Raw genomic sequence first — 17,636 nt, forward strand, 5'->3', positions numbered from 1 at the left:
TCTCATCCTAGTGGTAAGCTCACCTTTGCCCTTTCCACCAGGACAAGCTCTGCTCTACCGCCCAGGGGAGGTACAGTGCTGCAGTCAGCTAGGGGCAGGACCAGCTCACCCATTCTCATGATCCCATAACAAGTTTTCCAGATTGCTGCAGGTAATGAGGGTCAATGGGGGCAGGAAGGTATCACCTTTGCACCCACACCTCTTCATAGCAGATGAGCGGTGAGATCTTTATCTCCTTGCTCAGTCTTCAACCTGCTCCGCCTCAACCAGGGACAGCCATATTGTGTTATACAGGAGAACGTGTTGCCCAAGCAGGACTCATTCTTCAGAGTGATGTAGCCTAAGAAGAGCAGCTCTACATCTGCAGCAGATGATGAGATGCAAGGGATACAAGACATCCCTGTGTGCCCATGCAAATCCCTGGCAGATGACTGACAAGGTCATCTCTCCCACACTCAATCTCTTGGGACTGGCTCTTTTGTAGCCCTACTGCCAGGACCAGCTCTACTATTTTGCCTAGGCAAGTACAGGGCATGCTTTCCCAAGTGTTGCCACCTATAAGAGATGATTCCAGCTATCCAGAATGTCACATCCAGTGATGGGCAGGGCCAGATATGCAGATATCCACATGGTTCCTGGTGGCTGCCCTGACCAGAGACATCCTCATGTTTTCTATTGATAATATGATCCATGGACATCAAACAAAGCCCCCTGCCACAGACTCAGGGACTCATCCATGGCTCTCAGTGGCAACTGGGGTTGGGATCTCACTATGGTCCCAGGCAGTAGGGATGATCATTCTCCACCCGGAAGTCTCTAGTTCCATCTTTATTCATAATACTCAAGCTGCTCCACTTCTCTTTCTCTCCCATCTAACTACCACGTATTCATATCTTCCATCCATGTTGCATGACTTGGTGGCAAGCAAGTATCTATGGCCTTTCTGTGCCATGCACTGGAGAGGAGGTCTGTGGGTAGCATGGCAGTCTGCAGGTCTCTATCTACCTCCTCTTGCACTACATTGCCTGGGATTAGTTTGATTTGATTTTTATGAGTCCTAGGCTTAAAACAACTTTGGCCCCCAAGTCAGGCATCAAGCTAGGATGAACAAAAGACTGCTATCTGTTCTGCACCTGACTGATATAAGAACAACACCAACAAGGTATCTCTTTGCCCATTGCCAGGGGGCTAATTCAATTTTTAATAAGGTCACTAATTTTATTTATGGTGAAGTTAAGACTGAGGCAGGATCACTCTTCCTATCATCACATCTATAACACTGACAAAGTATATAAAACATGTTTTCAGATGGTAGGCAAAAGGTGTTACAAGATATTCTCAAAGCTTTGTCAGGGAAGAAACGCTAATGGGGACAGCCCAAAAATAAGCCCAGTGAAAGTTGAGCAGAAGAGAAAATGGCTATCTGGTGCCATGTCTGAAATTGGTGTTCAAATGAGTGACAGGAAGTAATAACCAGGTGAAATAAGCTCCTTTAATCCCCAGGACATGCACGAGACACCACAGAAAGACAAAGGCAGAGAAGCACTTAAAACTTCTTAGAGCATTTTAAGGTTCTGGGCTAAGCCCAGAACCTTAAAATGCCCAAGATGCAACTCACAGGCCACATGAAGTCCATAAAGAAGGAAGACCAAGTGGGGGTGATTCGGTCCTTCTTAGAAGGAGCAACAAAATACTCAAGGGAGCAAATATGGAGACAAAGCGAGGGACAAAAACTGAAGGAGGGGCCGTCTGAAGACCTTTCCACCTGAGTATCCATCCCATGTGCAGTCACCAAAGGTAGATGCTGATATGGAAGTCAGGAAGTGCATGCTGATAAGAGCCTGATATGGATGTCTCCTCAGAGGTCTTCAAGAGTCTGACATATTCAGAGGCAGATGCTCACAACTAGCCATTGAACTGATCATGGGGTTCTCAATGGAGGAGTTAGAGTGAAGACTGAAGGAGCTGAAAGGATTTGTGGCCCCATGAGGAGAGCAACAATACCAACCAACCACAGCTCCCAGGGTCTAAACCACCAGCCTGGGAGCACTTATGGAGGGATCCAGGGCCTTAGCTGAATATATAAGAGTGGAGGGCCCTGCTGGGCACAGGTGGAAGATGAGATCCTTGACCTCATGAAGGCTGGACGCCCCAGGGGGTGGGAGTTTTGAGGGTGGGGAGGTGGGAGTGGGGGGGTAGATAGAGGTTACATCCACAAAGAAGAAGGAGGAGGTGTGAGGGGATTGGGGGTTCCTGGGTGGGTGGGGGATGGGGTAAGGGGACAACATATGAAATGTAAATAAAACATCCAATAAAAAAATTAAAAAAATAAATAAATAAATAAAATAAGAAAATACTGTGGAAAAAAAAAAAAACTTCTTAGAGCAAAATTTGGAAATGCTAGAGTAGTGAGAAGATAATCTCTAAACACAGAAAATCAGCCGACAAGCTAAAATCATGTCAAGCAGAAAAATAAAATAAAATCCAGACCTTCATAGCACCTACTTCTCCAAATCCAGAATCCTGTCAGGTCATTTTAGAGAAATCAGAAGATAATAATTCTCAAGTGATTAAAATGGAACATACATAAAGTAACATGCAGACTGGGTAGATTACATTTAGGAATATATATATATATATATATATATATATACATATATATACATATATATATATATAGTGTGTGTGTGTGTGTGTGTGTGTATACACACATACTCATATAGAGAAGAAAAAGAAGGGGAAAATGACTTAATTATATTATACTATTAAAAATGAAATAAATACTCTTTAAAAATAGAACTAAAATTTACAAGAGTAATTCGATTAACAAAGACCCTGAAGAACAGTACTATAAGAATGTTGACAAAGTTTCCAAGCAAAACAATAGCAGAATGAGCAAAGAATTAATTTTAATAAGAAAATGTAAACAAAACAAGCACATGTAGATTCTACAAATTAAACATAAATAAATGAAAAATACATTGTATGATTTTAATGATTAGATTCTACCAAAGAAGAGAATAGTGACTTCTATGATTGAGCAACTGATACAGAGCAAAGAAAGAAAAAAGTTTAAAAATTAACTGAGCTTCACAGTTTGAGCAATGATTCTTACTTCAACAAAATCATAATCAGATTTTCAAACTATAGCAACAACAAAACCACAGGGCAGAACAGAGACAGAAATGTTTGAAATACCAAGTACTCATAAACTCAAAGTTTTAACCTATGTGTAAACAAAAGTCTAAGATAGTCACACATCAGAAACAGAATAACACAAATCACAGCTAAAGCACATAATAAAATGAGTTGCTGTCAATGAATAATAAAGAAACAATTCTTAGTAAAATAGTCAAGAAGAAAGTGTCATACCAGAGGAAAATGTCAAAATGATCTTTGACTTGGCAGCAGAAACAAAGCCAGAAAACAGAAGAAAATGATATCCTAAAGTGCTTAGAGTAGATACTCCCATTTTAAATCAGAAGCTGAGTAACATAGCATTAACAACTATATCAAAACATAATGTGTTCTTCAGAGAATGGGGAGAAAGCTAGAACTCAATTTCTGACACAAAAGTAAATATCAAAACAGTAAACATATTAGCAAGTATAATCTATTTGCCTCATTTTAAAAATTGTTTGAAAATGTAATTAGGTTCTCTAGTTAAAATTATGTCTACCATATGATCCAGTTATGTCTTACCTTGGCATGTGTGCAAAAGACTCAACACCTGTTGCATAGCCATTCTCATTACTGTTCTATTCAGAATATCTAGGAAATGGAAGCAATTCAAATCTTCAGCTAATGAATGGATGATATATATATATATATATATATATATATATATATATATATATATGCATACATACTAGGGATAACTATTAAGCTGTTTAGAAATTGAAATAATAAAATTTGGTAGTAACTAGATGAAACTAAAACATATTGTACTGAGTGAGGACCCAAACCCAAAAGGCAAACACCCTATGTTATCTCTCTTTCATGGTTCCTAGCTTCAATTTTTCAGGTGTTAGTATATAACTTGAATGACACATGGATGCCAGGAGAGGAAAGGGGAGTGTGGGCATGGGTGAAGCACCTCTACAGATGGGGATAGCAAGAACCAAGTGATGTGAATGATAAAGTGAGTTGGGAGAGTCAACACAGAAGTAAAGAGAAGAAAGAGGGACAAATCACATTAAGGCTATTTGGAAAGTACATAATGAATCATATTTTATGTTGACCTAGGATAGCATATACTAAATGTAAGTGTATGTACATACACATATATAGCTTAAATGAACTTCTGCCACTTGGACTAAGAATACTACCCGCAAGAGCTATCAGTATGAGAATATTCCTATTGAGTTGTTGGTCAGAAGAGACAAAGGACTCCCCAAACAGTGTAGGCTTATGAATGTGTGTGTGTGTGTGTGTGTGTGTGTGTGCGTGTGTGTAAGAGAAAGAGAGACAGAAGCAATAATTAAAGAAGAGATCATACATTTGAGTAGGAGAAAGGGGACAGGGCTGGAAGTGTTGGAAGCGATAAAAGGAGGAAACGATATAATTTAAATTGATTTTTTAAATGCTTACATTTTAATTTCAAGGTATTTAACTTTTTAACCCATAAAATTTAATGAAATACTATAAAGTTCATATGTGGGAGTAAAATAAAACACAAAAAGGAACAAAACAAAAGGAATGCTGCAAATTCACTGCAATTTAACTTAACTTCATAATGAGGGTATATATTACTGTTAGTAGACAGTAATAGCTGTAAATGCTTAATTTAAGAAAAGGTCTTTTCCACAACTAGGCTGCTTGTCAGAGGCCAATATTCTATAGACCTGCCATGTTGTGACACTTACATATAAGTGTCATTGTCCAGACACAGATGCCAGATTTTCCTGAGAGCTGACTCTATATCACACTTCTCCTCTGGTTAGAAATTGGCCAGAGAATAATATTTAATGACGATGCTCCCACCACTGGTGTAAGACACAGTGGCCACCCTACCTTAGAATAAAAGCAAAATGAATTTTCCACAACAATGGTCTTGCTCTCCCAGCTGCTTTCAAACTTTGTTATTAACATAATTGCTTGGTTCTTTGGCTTTCTTATTGATTAATTTTTGGAGTTTGATATATTTTCTAAATGAGGCTTACTGTTTTCAAAACAGAGTGTTCTCAAAAAGATGAGATACAAGTAGCTGAGAAACATTTTAGAAATCTTTTCTGTATCTTTATCAATTGGAGAAATGTAAATTAAACTACTTTTCAGATAGTATCTCACACAGTAAGTAGGGGTTAGGTCAAAACAACAAATGACCACAAACGCCAATGTTAATGTGAAGGAAAAGAGATACTTATTCACTGCTTATGGAAATGAAAGTGGGTAAACCCTGTGTGGAAATCAGAGTGTATATTCCTCAAAAAGCTAAAAGTATATCTTCTTTATGATCCAGCTATACAACTTTTGTAATATATATTACAAAATATTTCAGATCTGGACATAAAGTGCTCATGCATGTTCATGGTTGTTCTGTCGACAGTAGCCAAGAAACGAAAATAGTCTAGATAGACATTAACTGATAAACAGACATTAAAAATACATTATATTTACACAATGGGATATTTTTCAGCTAATGAAAAAATGAGATGATGAAAGTCACATATAAATTGATTGAGTTGGAAACAATCATTCTGAGATCACCAGATTTAGAAATATAAATGTCATGGTTTTTTGTATCTGCAGATGTCAGTTTTGAACCTCTAGTTATATGTTACATTTGAAATACTCATTGAACGCTCTTTACTTAGGCTTACTATTAGCATTAGGGAGGAGTATTCATGAGGAAAAAAAGATAGAGTACACTAATATAAAGTATTATGAGGGGTTTATGGAACAGGAAGCATTATAATTGAACAAAAGTAAAGGAAGAAGTACGGAGTGGACAGATAGCATTAAATACCTTTTAAGAAACATGTATACATGTGGAAACTTACTACTATAAAAGCTTCCTAACATGCACACACATACACACACACACACACACACACACACACACACACACACAAGTTCATCTAAACACTACTTCAAGTTCACTTAATACCTATTACCCATGTGCCACACTGGTTCCAAGAAAGCATCTCTTCTAAACAGCATTTCCTGATTGGCTGGCATTGTCTGCATCAGCAATCCTTCGTCTCTCAGGCAGTCCTCAATTAGTTCCTCCTACAGGAGATGACTTTGCAGCTCCTTGGGCCCTGGCATGTATGCAGAGGCAGCCACACTGGTGTTCCTCCTACAGCATTCCACATGCTGTAGATGAATGAGTATCCCCACAAAAATCTAAAGCCTTAGGAAGCTTTCTTTGCATGGGCTTTTCTTCATCTTGTAGGGCAATGGTTTCCTACAGATATCAGGGCAGTGGTAAGAGAAAACTCATCCCACCTCTTGTCATGAAAGTCTTGTCATACCAATGCTGAGCTTGTATACACTTAAGACATCACCAATTCCAGGAAATAAGAAATTCCTGGCTGCAGATATATATTGATATACATAAAATTGAAAGAGAAAACGATTCTTTTTAAGTTCTGAACAGAAAAGAACAAACATAACTGACACTATGGTGCATTTTGTACAAATTCTACATTGTTTGATCTTAGAGCAATTGCATACAGAAAGATTGAGAATCTGTAAAATTGTCTCAATCGGTATGAACTCAAGGGCATGTAAGACATTATTGTAATCAAGGAGATAAAGCATGGGAACATCCTCGAAACAAAATAAAATGATTATCATGGAAGTCAGGAAGTGACCTCTTAAATTTTATTTTTCTTTCTAGCCAACTCCTAAAGAAATAGATCAAAAACTAGAAATTGTATCTCCTGTGTGTGTCCTTGGGTGCTACTTATTATCTGTGCTTAACTCACGATTCTTTTCATAATGCTAATCCTATACATAGCCTTAGTTACTTTCTGTTATTCTTTTTATTGTCTTGTAAAAATATTTTATACAGTAATTCACAAACATGGATTTTATGTATTTAAGCATCAATGTCATATTTACTAAATGGCTGTCTGAAATACACACACACATACACTTGTATGTGTTTATACCCACACACTAACTCATAAAGACTAATTAGTGCTTTATCTCACGTATAACCTGTAGCTTTTATTGTTGGGTCTATAAACCTAGTTGCTAATTAAAATTATGGCTGGACCTACTGATTGTAAAGGAATTGTAATTCAGAACATGACTACTCTGTAAAGAGATCACATCCAAAGAACTTCTAGGTCTATGTTACCTGGCTGGAATATAGACACACCTTTAATCCCAGGAGAAAGAGTAAAGTATATCTCTGAGTTCAAGACCAGCCTTGTATAGGGCAAGTTTCTAACAAAGAAAAACTTAGGTCCATAAATTAGTGGTTTAATCCCCGTACTCAGGAAACACAGGCATGCACATCTTTGAGTTTTAGTCAGCTCTCTTCAGTCAGTTCATGGAATTCAGAAGGAGTTTTAGCATGAGAGTTTTACAGAGACAAATTGAAGAGAGAACAAGCTAAACACAGGTTAAGACTAAATGAACTAGGGAATGAGAAGGGGCCAGAAGATTAGAACAGAATGCTAGAGTTAGTTTGAGATCAAGCAAAGCAATTGAGGGAGAAGTAGAAAGAAGCAAGTTTGAATCAATCAATTTGGAGAGGAGTTTTTAGCCAGAAGAGCTAAGTCGAACCAACCATCCAGATGAGCTTATTCAGCAGCCAGTCTCAGAGACTGAAAACATTCTAGGCCCAGATTAGATTGTGTAGATGCTAGAAGCACCCAGGACTAGGCCTAGGTTAGCAAATGAAGATAGTAAGCCTGGGATACAATTACTATAGAAGAATAAAAGTTACTTTTGTAAATGACCATTATAAAAGGCCTTAGTGTTGTCATTGAAGGCAGAAAATAATCTTATTTGGAAACATAATAATCATATACGGTTCAAGTTTGAGTTAAATTTGCTATTTTCAGATTTAGAATTTAATATTTTTATTTAACTTACATCAAGTAATATCTTGTGAGAAAGTACTAAAATTAATATATATAGGATTCTTAGTCTATATTTCTTTATCATTGGCCTTCCCATCCAAAAAAAAAAATGTGTCACAAACTCATCTAACTAACAATTACTACTTATGGCCAAAATAGATTGTAGATAGGCCAGTAGCATTTGGAGTTTTACCCTCAAATACAAATATTCCTTCCCCCTGGACTTCCTTTTCCCATTCAATAAATCACTATTTTATAGAGAATATTTTTTAGAAGAAATATTCAGGTAGAAATTTCATCTTTTTAGGAATTTTCTCAGACTAGTATAACTAATTTATAGTTGTGTAATCATTTTAAGAAACAAACCAGCACAGGCATTTGCATAGGAAAGAGAGAAAAGATGTAACACTAAGACAAGATTTACTTAGCATTATAGAAAAGTTCTGTTCTCTATTCTCAAAAACACGTAAAGAAAAAATCAATTTCAAAGTAAGCCATCAGAAGAAACATATGTTTACCTATTGACTGATTTGACCACTAAAGTCAAACCAACAGCATAAAATTAACATATTTGTAGAATCCATACAGAATATTGTTTCCATGTTATGGATTTATGTCTTCATTAATTTTTCAGAATTATTTTATGCTGAGGATGCAGTTCTATGTACTTGTACAATCATGTCCCAAAGTCATAAATAAAATAACGAAGCAATTAGCAGAAAATTAGAAATAGACATTTATACCTCGTTGTAAATTTTCACAGTTTTATGTCAGTCTACTTTTGCTTTGTGGCAAAATAATACATAATTAAACTTAACTGCTGCAGAAGTGTTAGCAAAATGGATCAAGTCAGTCACTGTTTAGAGACAAAATAATCAAATCCAATTTCTCACTCTAATGAACTCGATGCACTAATAGCTCAGGCTCTGAGGCTGGGCAGATAATTTGTAGAAGTCCATAGACAACTACTCTTTTCAGTTTGCTTTGGAAACCCTCGGAGTTCGAAAGCAGAATTATCTGAGGGAGAAACTGCAGTGCACCACAAGGTACAGATATACCAGTGAAAACAGACTGAATGATGGACTCTATAGGACAGTTTGGAAGACTGTTGGCACACCACAAGTTTGATCATCTCTCTAGGCCCCTTACCTGGCTAAATAGAAATGTGTTGAAACAGAAGCTTTATATTCTAAGCTTAGCACACTGCTTGATAACTAAATATGCATTTGAGGTCTCTCTGTTCCTGAATTACTTGCCACTGAAATGTACAGCATGTACAACAGCAATTTTTTATACGCTCAAAGAAATAATGGTGCACAGATTCATAAGTAGACATAACACCTTCACAAATACACTTTACAATAAAATTCATGCTTGATGATTTCTGGCATCCTAGAATCAGTGAATTCAGCTAAGCTGTATCACTGATTGATCAGCTAAGCATAATCAGTGTTATATCAGCTCCCTCAAACCTTTCCTGTATTCACCTTTCAGGATCAACGTTCCAATGTACCTTTTCCTATTGCTGATCCTAGACACTTATGGAGTTTTCTTGTCCTTTCATGAATGGTTCTCATCTTTGAGCCTGCAGCAGTATGGTGTCCCTGCTCCTTAGGCTCTCTTCACCATCCTCCTGTGCTGCCTTAACATTTCCCCCTCTACTATCCCACAGCCACCACTAAGGCTGTGTTTATACGAGAAGAATCTTAGCTCTGTTTGTATTTTCCCTGCTTAACTATAAAAAAAAAAAAAATTAGCTGAGGGAAAAAAAAAACAGAAGATGAAGTTGACGAAACTTAAATTGTAAGGCCCTCAAAATCCATTTTGTAGTTTGTACTTTTTTTTTTCAGACTTTTGTGATTGATTGTAACTGGGAAGGGAGAAGGGAGACAAAAGCACGGGGAAGGGGCTGTGGAACCCCCTGAAGAAGAGCATGGGACCACTGTGTTTTCTGGGTGCTCAGAAAGTAGTAGGTTCTCTGCCTACAGGCAACAGGGTAAATCGTAAGGGGTCCCTATTATCCTCTTCAGGGACCAATTTAATGAAGGCAGGCCTAGGGCATATTCCAGGGGAGGGTTTGATGATAATTCTCTGAGATCTCTAATGCTTCCCTCCCCCCCACCCCCTTGAACTGCCCTGACAAGAGTCCACTCCATCAAGTTGTCCAAATTAATGACGGAAAAGGCGAAAAGGCACAGTGGTTTAAAGGAGGGTCACCACCAACTTAACGGAGGGAAAACAATTATACTCTTTCCGAAGACTGGTTCATTAATGGCTCTGGCGAGGCGGTGACTTCACACCTTCGCAGAAGGATCAATTTGCAGGCTCCATGGTGACTCTGGACTTTCAGGAGACGGGGAACAATCTCCTCAGCTCGGCTAGGATCAGATGGGGCAGCTTCAGATCCTTCCCTGAAGAAAGGACAGACCTGCAGAAAGCTCCTGCACAGATTCCGGGGATCTTGCTGGGCCTCCCCACACATGCCCAGGCAAGCAGGAGAGTCCAGACCTGGCCCCCTGCTCTCTCGAGGCTTCCTTCTTAGTTCTGGGATGCTGGTAGGCTGCACCGGAGGCAGTGCTTGCCCCAGCTCTGCACCAACTTCAGGATATAGCTAATAGGGAACAGAGATAAAAAGGTAGAACCCAACAAAATACAGTCTCTCCTCCACCACTACTGTCTGATTGCCTCTGTAGACACCACAAGGGTGGGATCTGCTGTTTAATGTGTGGCACTTGCTTTGAAATGCTCAAGTTGAAATATAGGGACCCACTTTTTTTTAAGCTAAGTAAGAATAATAGCAAATCCTATTATATGTGAAATATATGTAAGTACATATCACACATGCAAGGTGTCATCCTGAGGATCTCGGCATACACCTGAACCCCAAGAATTTGGATCTCAGCCACCCACGCATATATCATCACACCACTGTGCAGCATCCAGAAAAGAGACCCGAACCCAGCTCGGGGCCCCCACAAGCTGTGCCTGTCTCCGCTTCCAGGGCCTCACATGTGGCTTGTTTTCTCCCCCTGTGAGTGGTCGGCGGGCAGCATGAACTTGACAGCACCATCTTTCTCCCAGCCCCTGCAGATCTTGGTGAGTCTGCGGCTGAGGCAGGGCAGGAGGAAGAGACCCTTAGCCAGGATGATCATGCAGGGCAGGAGCAGCGTTGAGTGTGAATGTGGGCAGCAGGCAGAACTTGTAGTGGCTTTCCTCAAAGGCACAGGTTCAGCCATAGGTAAGTGTGTGCATTGTGCTCAGCGTCAGGGCCACGAAGCCCAGTGTGGACTGCAAGAAGCTGAATTCCTTCCAGTTGAGGGAGTTGGCAATGGACGGGAGCGAGGTGACCGCCAGCAGTGATAGCATGCCCAGGGCCAGCACACCCAGGGACAGGTATATCCATTCGCCAGACTTCTTCCTCAACCCAGAGGCAGCTCTTGTTGGCCAGGACCTGCTTCACAACCAGATTAACCAGATCGTAGCGGTGAGAGCAGCACAGTGGCAGGCAGGTAGAGAGCGTGCAGAATTGCGAAGAAGCTGAGCAGACCGGAACTGCTTGCGATGCAGTAGCCAGTGGTCCAGCCAGTCTGGGAAGCGCTGGTACTTGGCTCCCCTCCTCAGCTGAAGGGCAGCTGCCAGCACACCGGGCAGGTACACCAGGGACAGCATCACGTAAGCCACACAGGGTAGTGTGGTGTTGACCACAGACAAGGGCATCTTTAGAACTTGTTCTCATATTTCCCAATGTATGGCTGTAGAACGTCCCGGATGAAGTTGTAGGCATAGAAGCACACAAAGAGCTCCAGGGCCAGGAGGGTGGGGACCTTCCAAGACGGAAGGAGGCACAGCAGTATGCCTTCTACCTCCCGCGCTGAGGCGAGGGATCCCATGTCCAGGGCTGTGAAACCCGTGTCGCGTGCCATCTCTGAGATGGTGCGCCTGGCTTCCAGCTGGTCACCACAGATGAGCACCTGCCTGTTCCCATCCCTTGGGCCAGTCTGTAGGGCCCATGCAGAGATGACATTGAAGGCCTTGACCACAGTGCTAGCATGGAAGAGTGAGGCCAGGTACTCAGCCTTAGACTGGCGGTGCTGAAGATGCTCCTTCTCCGTAGGGTTGCTTACATCCACCAGGATCTTGCCAGCCAGCTGGTCACCAAGACTGCACAGTGAAGAATCGTGATCCCGGAACACAGCTACAAAGATGACCTCTGGAGAGCTCACAGCCTCCTCCTGGAAAGTCACTTGGGCTAAGGAGGGGAAGAGGACAGCCGTGTGTTTGGAGTTCCGGCTCCCCACCACCACACTGAAGCCAGAGCCCACCAGGTGCGTGGCCAGGGAATGGACAAAATACCCGCTGCCCAGGATGCCCAATTTGGGGGCCTCCTTGGGGACCTCAGCAAGACTGCCATCCCTGTTCACCAGGTGGCAACTAATCAGCGGTTTGTTCATCTTCCCCGACATAGTAGTGCCAAGTCTACAGTAGGCTGTACTATCCTTCTTCTCTGGTGACTTTCCACAGCCCTCAGAGGGGATGGTGGGGCAAGAGCCCCGCTGCCCGAGTGCCTCTGCAGCCATTTCTTCTGAAGTTTGGTGGTTGGAGCTCAAGACTGCAGTCCAGCTGGCTGGGAACCGAAAGTTCAAAAATGCAGTAGTTGCTCAGTCCATGAAGCTGAATATTTCAGCTGGTCTTCAGTATATGCTGGAATCTCAAAGAAGTAGGTCCCCAATGCCAGTGGAAAAAAAAAATGTGCTAGCAAGGTGAGGACGGTAGTTTGTACTTTTTAAATTAATCTTGTTCTCAGGCTTAACAGTCCCTTAATTACCACAGGGGAGATGATAACACTTCGGCCTTTGTCACCTTCTGGCTCCTTAACTATCTTTCAGTGGTCATTGCTCCTTAGAGACCAAGAGAGATATCAGACCCACAGTTGATCTTATCACTTAATATTTTCTTATGATCATGCATATTACATAGTTGTGGCTTTTCTTAATGTAGATATTCTCAGAATACTGACTTATTTCATAATTCTATGGGTTTTAAATCATGAGAATTGTTCTTTCATGGAACATATTCTTCTTAGCATACTAAGTTTTCTTCCACATGCATGTAGTATGTTTGGTGACAGAGGCTGAGGACAGTGTTTCTGTCTGGTCATGAAGTTCTTATTCAACACTGGGGATTAGGCGAGCATCATGATGCACAACTCTAATCACAACAGCTGAGAAGCAGCGGCAGAAGAAAGCCAGAAAGACTAGTCCATGCTACAAAGCAAGATTCAGGCCAGCCTGAGCTATATAATACATAGAGAAATTCTGTCTCAAATCAAGACAGATCAGTGGTGATTAAAGATAAGAATGAAGCAAGTAAATAGCAAAATAGTATAACTTCTTTAAGGTCTCAACATTGACTCTTAGAAATATATTATTTCAATGAGAGCAAGTCTATGAATTAGTAAATTGGTTCCTAAAGAGGCCAGGAACTTAACACAGGGCCTGAACACAAAGCCAAAACTCACCTGAGAAAGAGTTTACCAACTGTACTTTTGTCTTTGGAGGCTGTTTCTAAAAATGAAATGCCCTGAGCCTTCAGACTGTCTACTGGTAGGATTTACTAGCCTTGTGCTGACGTGTTCCTTCCAGTCTATAAGAAATCAATTTCTCTGTTTGATGCATAAGATAAGAGCTTCATGCTACTACCATGGATTTTAGAAACAAATTTTTAAGAAGATTCAAAACCAACCATTCTCAAATGCTACGAAATTAGCTCAAACTATAATAGTGGTTTTATGTCCAAACACCAACTATTGGGTATATTTATAAAGAAATAAGCAAATTGTTTTTGAAGCAAAATGGAAGCTTACTGTTTCTTGCTTTTAAAGCATGTTGATACAGGACACATGTTATAATCCACTTTACAAGAATGGTTACCTACCAGGAATATTTTATCTATGAAAAATGTGGTTCTCTTCTAAATAGTTATGCATCCAACACCAGATCTGTCCCAAATATAGGATGTTCCAAAAACAAAAGGCTGATAATGAGTATTTCACAGAATCTTTGTCAGTTGAAAACTTTGGGGAAAAATAATTCATTGGTGGAATAAAAAATGGCCTTCCACAATAATGGGTGTCTTCTGATCCCAGGAGAGTTTAAAATCAGCTCAGAAATATTTACTATAGCCTAAAATAAATAATATTTTGTGATTGTATTATGAAGAGTCAACCTTTCCCAGTAAGAACTGTATTTATTATTCTTCTGCTCTGGGAAATGATCTCTAGGCCCTTAATAATTTCTACCTGATAGAAATGTCTGCTTCAGGCCTTTGGCAAAGGCTCTGATCCCTACTATATTAGTTTTGATCTTCTTAACAACCAAAGAAAGGTATCCATCTGGATTCCAGGACGGGCTGAAAATAAGCTTAGCCATGCAGAGAGTACATCACTGAACCTCTATAAAGCTCAGACATAAAAGGCTCAGTGAGCATCCCTTCATTTGATCACTGTCCCACACCATGACCAGAGCAGAGAGATATACATGTACTTTTCTCAGGAAAAGGAGAATACATCCAAAAACTGCATGTATCAAACACTCCCAGACTTTTACATATGTCACTTCTTAAGACTGGGTTTTATCTCTAGTAGGGGACAGTTATCTTCTTTGGTAAGGTTATTTCTTCACTGTATAACTCAAAATCATATTTTTCTTAGATTCTGTCAAACATTTCTACACTGGGTTCACATTCTAATGGTATTGAAAGATAATACTCACCTTGGAAGGAAATCACCATGCCAGCCAGTATTCATTTCTCCTAGATATTCCTGGTAAAGACAATCATTTTTAGTAATTTCCATGAGTTCTTTCAGCAAATTGTTAAACCTATACAAAAGCATGGAACACCCAAAGCTGTAGTTAGTTTACCTGAGTGGAGAGTGACCTGAATTGACCCCTAGCTTGCAGCTTGGGCTTTGGAACTGTTACTTCTAGCTTCCAGCACTTTTTTAGCTCCAAGTGGGTTTTGAAAAAGAATTTCTCCAAAATGGGGAGATTGTATATTTCTAATATTTGGCCTGTTTAAATAGCAGTCTTGTAACTCCAACTAAAAATGAGCAATTGAATTCTTTGATTTAAGCTAATACTAATAAGTTTATTAGTTTTCTTTCTATCAGATTATTATATCCAGCCATTTGGATACCAGAAACATTTGGTTTAAGCCATGTACAGTTATCCAGCATTTTGTATGTGACTATGGTCTAAATGTTGGAGAAGAAGTTAGAAGAAGTAGGAGAAGTTAGAAGATGGAATCTGGGGATTTGGATAGAAAACAAGAACAGCAACAACAACAACAAAATGTCTCAAGGAATAAAATGATAGCTTTATAATTGATAGTCATTATTAAATCAAGGAGAATATAGATTAGACTGACCACAAGAAGGTCCCATGATGATGCCAGCACACAGCACATCTAGGTAACAAGGACGTAAAATAAAGAAAGGATATGGCTGCAACAGCATCCAAGTAGAATGGGGTGATACAACAGCAATCAGAGTGCTAAATTAGACTCACCAAACTCTTGGTAAGATTTGGGGATGCACTTGTTTAGTCTAAACAATCCTAAAAGTATGCCATTACTTACTATTAGTCTATAGTGAAGGAAAGCAAAAGTGCAGATAACTGTCAGGGAAAGACAGTGTCTGAATTGTACACAATACTTGACATGTTTTAACCTCTAACTCTTTAAAAACTGACTACTCAGTAATCCTATCTGAGAATTTCTGATTAACTGAAATATGCATTTAAGATGCTTACTAATGACTCAAACTTCATCGTTACAGCCCAGAAAGATGTAGGGGGCAACAACATGTTCAGTTCTGAGCATGTTCAGATTTCATCAATCTTCACTTCATCTCTGGTAGTTTCTGAATACCAGTCAATGTCACAAGTCAATAACCATCAGAAGTTGAATAATTTTTTTTCATTAAACCACCAAATCTTTTTAGACATACTTTTAGCCAAGCAATTATATAAGTAAGATTATTGGTTAGTCAGTACAGATCCTTTCTGGAACTTTCCTGAGCCAAATATTGTCTCTTAGCATGAAACCTTGAAGTATAAACACCGAGACTACTGTTGTATGATTAAGCACTGGGAAAAAAATCAGATACTAGTCTACCTACAGGCTCCATGAGTCCACACAGACCATAAAATGTTTTAGTGTGGAGGCTATTCAACTTTATTATGCTTACAGATTTGACTAACTGTATGTTTCCGTTCTCTGTCAAGAAATCAAGTTGAAATATATAAAAAGAATGAATAAATAAATAAATAAATAAATAAATGTCAAAAAGAAGAGTATATTTATAGACAAAAACTCCTGTAATTAGGAAAACAAAGAAATGAAGAAGTTAGTGTTTAAAACTATTCATTTGTACATATAAACACACACACATACATACACGCATACATTTGCATGCACAGAGAGAGAGAGAGAGAGAGAGAGAGAGAGAGAGAGAGAGAGAGAGAGAGATTGAGAGTTGAGGGGAATTAGTAGCAGCAGAGAGACAGAGATCATATCAGGCAGAGGGGTAGAGGGTATTATAGCAGAGATAGTAGCCATCAATTTGAAATTCATCAAAGAACAGCAACTTTTCAAAGACAAATCTCAAGGTAAGTGAACATAACATGGCAGAAATGCCAAGTCAAACAAAACAAAACAAAACAAGAGAAATAAAAATGTACCTTCTACCCAAAGTTCCCCTCCATTTCTTTTCTAGTTGTGAAGATGTGGTTTGTCTTCATGCTATGATATATGTGCAACTTGTGTTCTGTTGATTCTAACATATATTTTCTTTCTTTCTGTTTAGGTAATTGTGCTCATTCAAGCTATAACTAAAAACAAAGTGTTCCTGAGTTTGTATAACCCTACATTTAATTATAATCTCTACCTGAAAGTCTTTTTACAATATATTTTCTTACATTTATTACATTTAAACAGTTACCCTAGGTTACTGCTGTCAGTCTATGCTATTCTATAATGTTTCCTTGTTTATTTATTCTACAATTATTATTCTTTTTTCACTTGTATTCATATAAAATGAATTCATATTTACCATCTCAATAATGTTTTCTACTCTTTGGTATTTCCTTTACCACAATGACTAAGATTTTGAAGATACTTTTAACCATATATTCTTTTTCACTTAAGTATTATTTTAAAAGAAAATATTGGTTTTTATTTTCATATAATCAGAACAGAGAAAGTCTTTGGGGCTTGTAAGAATAGTGACTATAAATCTCTTTATGGCTCATCATGCACTGGTTCTTAGGATACTTTCCATCTCACTAAACATATTGTTGTACCTTAAGAAAAAAAAAAACAGGCATTTGAAAGATTTTGCAGAATTGTAAGGAAAAATATAACCTATAAGACCCACTCTAAATACTTGCCTAAAATCTGTTTGTTTGTTTACTTATTTATATGTAAGTGTGAATGTGGGCATGCACATGCTATGGCACACCTGTGAATGTTCAACAGTAATGTTTATTAGGCATTTTTTGCCTTCTCAAGTGTAGGTTTTGCCTTTATATTGTTAAGTTA

The 17,636-nt window shown here is 39.0% G+C and overlaps 1 non-coding gene and 1 pseudogene across 1 annotated transcript; both read right to left on the minus strand.

Annotated features, from left to right (window-relative positions):
- Positions 1-1,048: 1,048 nt before the first annotated feature.
- Positions 1,049-1,190, minus strand: LOC114618043. Its single transcript, XR_003710907.1, has one exon. It is a non-coding gene; the product is annotated as a small nucleolar RNA SNORA48 (small nucleolar RNA).
- Positions 1,191-11,044: 9,854 nt separating this feature from the next.
- Positions 11,045-12,616, minus strand: LOC114618029 (annotated as a pseudogene).
- Positions 12,617-17,636: the final 5,020 nt, after the last annotated feature.

The sequence above is a fragment of the Grammomys surdaster genome, unplaced genomic scaffold (assembly GCF_004785775.1).
Source record: "Grammomys surdaster isolate TR1022 unplaced genomic scaffold, NIH_TR_1.0 139, whole genome shotgun sequence".
NCBI lineage: Eukaryota > Metazoa > Chordata > Mammalia > Rodentia > Muridae > Grammomys > Grammomys surdaster.